General features: G+C 35.2%; 1 non-coding gene across 1 annotated transcript; it reads right to left on the minus strand.

The window, feature by feature from the left end:
- Nucleotides 1-2,266: 2,266 nt before the first annotated feature.
- LOC123631193 lies at nt 2,267-2,375 on the minus strand. The gene has a single exon (XR_006733059.1). It is a non-coding gene; the product is annotated as a U6 spliceosomal RNA (small nuclear RNA).
- Nucleotides 2,376-6,080: the final 3,705 nt, after the last annotated feature.

Here is a 6,080-nt window from a genome sequence, read left to right on the forward strand (position 1 = left end):
AATCAGGAGCGGACACCACTCACTCCTACCTCCAATGACCCACTTAAAAAGTTCTTGCTTTCTCTTCCCACAACCTTATGTTCTGCTGACCTAGAAATCTTTATTCCCAAAGGAAAAATGCTTTCATGAGAGGACTCAACAGTGATACCACTGAACTGGGAGTAATATTGTTGCCTAGCCACTATTGACTCCTCATGCCTGTGAATTAAAGACAAGGAAGGGAGTTTCTCTCTTAGCTGAGGTGATTTCTTCTGACTAACAAAATGAAATTAGACTCCTTCTCTATAATGAAGCTAACGAAGAGTATGTTTGCAGTATAGAAGATGCTTTAGGGTGTCTCTTAGTATTATCATGTCCTGTGACTAAGGTCAATGGCAAACCGAAAAAAACCAATTCAGGCAAGACTACTAAGGAACTCTTTAGAATGGAAGGTTTAGGTCACATACTCAGGTAAAGAACCATGGCCAGCTTAGGTGCTTGCTAAAGGTAACAGTAATACAGAATAGGTAATGGAAGAAGGTACTCATAAATATCAGCTACCACAACAGAATTAGTTATAGAAATGAGGACTGTAATCGTCATGTTTCCTCTTTATTTTGTTAAAAATATATATTTGTGTGTGTACATCAAATATCTTTGTTTTCTTCCTTCTCTTATTTCCTTTATGTAACATACAATATATTGACTGTATCATAGTATTTAACTATGGTTAATTTTCTATCAGAGTATTTAAGTTATAGCACATCAAGAAAAAGAGTAAACCTCACTTAAGGATTTTTCCTCCTTTTCTGGGGATAGGATTAATGCATTTTCAGTTTTATACACCATAGTTGTATCATGTTATGGAGAATTATGACCTTGCCATTGTATTCATTTGGAGATAGAGTACAATTTAAGGAGATGCTAATGCATGCCAAGTTAATAAAGGATGGACTCATGCTAGCTAATTTTATGTGTGAATTTGAGTGAGACATAGGGTGTTCAGATATTTTGTAAAATTTCCTTTTGGGTGTCCCTGTGAGGGTGTTTTTGGGTGAGTTTAACATTTAAATCAATAGAATGACTACAGGAGATTGCCCTTCCTAATATGGGTGAGCTTCATCCAATCAATTGAAGGCCTGAATAGAATAAAAGGCTGATCCTTCTGCAAATAAGAGGGAATTCCTCTTGCCTGACTCCCTTTGATCAGCTATAGGTTTTTTCCTGATTTAGGACTCCAGTTGAAACATCAGCTCTTCCTGAGTGTCCAGCCTACTAGCCTTTGGCACTACACATTGGCAATCCTATGTCTCCAGCTAACCAATTGCAGATTTGGGGATTGTCAGCCTTTATAAAAGAAATAGGAACTATCTCTATAGCTACAAATATAGATCTCCTATTAGTCTATTGGTTTCTCTGGAGAACCCTAATACTATCTATCTATCTATCTATTCATTTGTCTATATATCTATATCTGTCTATATACCCACAAATATATATATAAACGAATGTGTGTATATGTTTGTGTATGTGTTGTTCAAGTAAGAATCGCTGCATATGTATAGCACTTCTTACTAAAACTAACCTTTCTTGGCCTTTTTTAATACAACTGAAAAGAAGAGTTTGAGGACATACAAGAAAAATATCTTTCCCTAAATAACAATGAATTTTCATTTTTTCCATTATTTGTTGGCTAATTTTTACTAAAATCTTTTTTTTTTTAACTTTTTTTCTGGAGATTTAGACCCAAACCATCTTGGCTAAGAACATCAGCTCTGCAGTCTTACAAACCTAGCTTTCACTTCAGGTCCTGAAATTTAGATCCTAACACTTATTGCCTCTCTATCGTTGGGAAATTGTTGACCTCCACTTAGACTCAGTTTTCTCGTCTATGAAACACTGACAAAAAAATCATCAACTTCTAAGTTGTTGGATACAGTGCCTCGCACTTAATGAGTTAAGAAATGATGTTTTCTTTTATCAATTATCTATCATATGCATACATAGTTTTTGTATTAATATGTTAAGTCTACAAAAAACATAATCAAATGCTCTGTTAGATATTTCATCCAGTGAGTTAATTCAGCCAGTTATTCTTTTTTTTTTTTTTTTTTTTCCTCCTGGTTCTCAATTATACTTCTGTCAAAACTTTATTTTAAGTCATGCTGTTTTAGGCTACCACAACATTTTTTAAAATGATAAAACTTATACTTAAGTGACAAAATAGGATGCACATACCACTGTATTGGGGGAGGGGTGATACATTTTTCTTCTGTGTCTAAAAGCCACATATATTGAATGCTTCAGGAATTTGCATGTCATCCTTGTGCAGTGGCCATGCTGATCTTCTCTGTGCCCTTCTGATTTTAGTATACGTGCTGCCAAAGCTATATTACAAGGCTATAGTAACTAAAACAGCATGGTACTGGCATAAGAACAGAGACAATGGAACAGAACTGAAAACCCAAATATAAAACCATCCTCATGTAGCCATCTAATCTTTGACAAAGCAGACAAAAACATACACTGAGGAAAAGAATCCTTATTCAGAAAATGGTGCTGGGAAAATTGGATAGCCACATGTAGAAGACTGAAACAGGACCCATACCTTTCACCTCTCACAAAAATCAACTCACAGTGGTGGATAACAGACTTAAACCTAAGGCATGATACTATAAGAATTCTAGAAGAAAATGTTGGAAAAACTCTTATAGGCATTGGCCTAGGCAAAGAATTTATGAAGAAGACCCCAAAGGCAATTACGGCAACAAAATAAATAAATAAATAAATGGGATGTGATCAAAATAAAAAGCTTCTGTACAGCCAAAGAAAGTATTACAAGAGCAAACAGACAACCTACAGAATGGGAGAAAATATTCGCATGTTACACATCCAATAAAGGCCTGATAATTAGTATCTATATAGAACTCAGGAAAATCAGCAAGAAAAAATCAAACAACCCTATCAAAAAGTGGGCAAAGGAAATGAACAGGAACTTTTCAAAATAAGATAGACTAAAGGACAACAAACATATGAAAAAATGCTCAGTATCTCTAATCATCAGGGAAAAGCAAATCAAAACCACCATGAGATATCACTTATCTCCAGTGAGAATGGTCCTTATCAAAAAGTCACCAAACAATAAATGTTGGCATGGATGCAGAGAGATAGGAACACTCATACACTTTTGATGGGACTGCAAACTTGTACAACCTCTGTGGAAAGTAATATGGAGATACCTCAAAGAGCTACAAGTAGAATTGCCATTTGATTCAGTAATCCCATTACTGGGCATCTATGCAAAGGAACAAAAGACATTCTATAAAAAATACATCTGCACTAGAATGTTTATAGCAACACAATTCACAATTGCAAAGATGTGGAAACAATCCAAGTGCCCATCAATACAGGAGTGGATTAATAAAATGTGGTATATGTATACCATGGAGTTCTACTCAGCCACAAAAAACAATGGTGATATAGCATTTCTTGTATTATCCTGGATAGAGCTGGAACCATTCTACTAAATGAAGTATCACAAGAATGGAAAAACAAGCACCACATGTACTCACCATCAAATTGGTATTAACTGATCAACACTTAAGTGTGCATTTAGTAATAACATTCATTGGGTGTTGGGTGGGGGGCAATATATTCACACCTGATGGGTGCGGTGCGGACCATCTCGGGGATGGACACGCCTGAAACTCTGACTCAGGTGAGCCAAAGGCAATGTATGTAACCTAAACATTTGTACCCCTGAAATATGCTGAAATAAAAAAAATTAAAAATAAAAATAAAATAGAAACCACATATAATTTAGGAAATAGATACAAATTCCTCCTCAAGATATTTTTCTTGATTCTCTCCAAATTCCTCTTCCCAGTTGCATTAACAAGTGCCAAGAGAAGTTAATCTTTTAAAATAGTGCTAAATCCCCAGAGTTAAAGATACATTGCCTGAAGTTGTAATGGGTCATTGCTGTTGGATTCTGTCACAGTAACCTAGATAACTCTGTGAAAAACCAGTTGGTGTTGTTCATTTGTCCAGAGTGTAAGGTTGTCAATTATCATTTCCAAGTGTCCCATCTGATCATTCAATAACCTGGAAGCAGAAATTAGTATAACTTTAAATTAACTTTATAACATGATGTGTTTGATCTTGAAATTATTTTTTACTTTAATTTATCTTGATTGTTCCCTTCCAAGGAAAAGCACAGCTGATTGAACATAATCTATTTGTATGATAAACACTAAAGAATTCTTCTTTATCTAAAAAATAAGGCAGGATGGGCATTTAAAAATTTTTTTCCTCTTCTTTGTTTTGTCTCTTTACAAGAAAAAGTCATGCTATAAATAAAGTACATTATTCTTTAGCATATTTCATGGTTCTCTGGGCATAGCACTATGTTGTCGAAGGTGTTAATGGGCTCTAAAGGCAAAGTATTCCATACATCAAATTTACCTTCCCATCTCTTGGAGATCTGGGGAGATGTACTTTACTAGACTTAAATGTCAGAGCTCTGCTCTGCATCCCAGCGTGACAGTCAGCAGTGTACAGTTGCACAGTTAAGCATAAATGCCTGCCTGGCCAAGTGTCTGGATAAAATTAATGGTATTTGTTTATTTTAAATAAATCTATCTTGAGGCAATGTCTTGAGTTGTTTGCCTAGTTAATACCCAAGGCTCCTTGAAAGGCTCTAGAATAAACATAAAAGGAACAAAGGATTTTCTAAATGTAATTATCTCTAGTCAATAATAATTAGTCAATGGGTAGATTGATTGGACATATGTCTTGAGCTCTTTTTGAAGCCTGAAAAAATTAACATTAGATTACTTTCACTTATTTTTTTCAGCTCATAAACTTTGGGGATGCTGAACTGTGTTCGGGTATGGTCTGTTTTGACAAATAATGGAGTATTTCCTTTTAGCTAGAAATTATAGACAATAATAAGGAGAAGCTCTATGCTCTGTGGATCCTCATTTAACTCTTCCATGCCTCCTTGAGTCCATGTTTAAGAATACTAATCCAAATTCACTTCTGTCCTTTCAGGAAAGGACAACTGATCAACCCAGAAATATGACTGCAGCTCTTTTCTGAAAAAATAGCAGTTTGTTCTGAGATAATAAATATTATCTTTTTGGTTTTCTTCATATTTTCCTTCTCTGCAAGTTTCAAACAGTTGAGCATCTTCACCTATAAACTTTCTGCATATTGAGTTTTTCAGAAATGTGGGGCACTTTTTATCTCAGTCTTTAAGTGAAGGAAGGGGTAGGATTAAAGAGGGAGTGGTAACTAAAACTGATGACCTTATATAAGCAAAATGGTTTACATATATAATCCTATTTAATCTTCCTGTGAACCCTGCTTTAGTAGGTGTATTAGTTTGTTGGGGCTGCCATAACAAACTGGGTGGCTTAAACAGCAGAAATTTATTTCCTCTTAGTTTTGGAGGCTAGTAGTCTGAGATCAAGGTTTTGGCAGGATTGGTATCTTCTGAAGGTTTCTCTGCTTGACTATACAGGCCATCTGCTTCCATTGTTTTCACATGGTCTTTTGTATGTGTCTGTGTCCTGAGATCTTCCTCCTATAAGAACAACAGCCATATTGAACTATGGCCCACTCATATGTCCTCATTTTATCTTAATTATTTCTTTAAAAGCCCTGTCTTCAAATACAGTCATATTCTGAGGTACTAACCATTAGGACTTCAACACAGGAATTTTGGGTGAAGACAATTGAGCCTACCATCAGAAGTTGCCTTATATAGAAGGCAACTGTGGTTCAGTGAGTTATGAAAGGAGTTGGTTGTTTCAGAAATTTTCTGTGTATGAAGTCAATAACATACCTCTTACCTGGCTCTTGTTCTTGTCTTGATCACTAATTTCTGAATGGCTTTGAGAAAGTACCTGAAATTTTTTGCTCTTATTAATTGTGCAAAATGAGGAAGACAAATGCTATTGTATTCAAGGAATCTTGCAGTTTTAACGTTCTTCAATAAAATAATAGATTTTTTGTTGTTATTGTTGTTGTTGTTCCATAAGTCTCTATTCCCCAATTACATTGTAGACTTTTTATGGGGTGAAACCGAATCTCACTTT

This window comes from Lemur catta, chromosome 1 (assembly GCF_020740605.2).
Source record: "Lemur catta isolate mLemCat1 chromosome 1, mLemCat1.pri, whole genome shotgun sequence".
Taxonomy (NCBI): Eukaryota; Metazoa; Chordata; class Mammalia; order Primates; family Lemuridae; genus Lemur; species Lemur catta.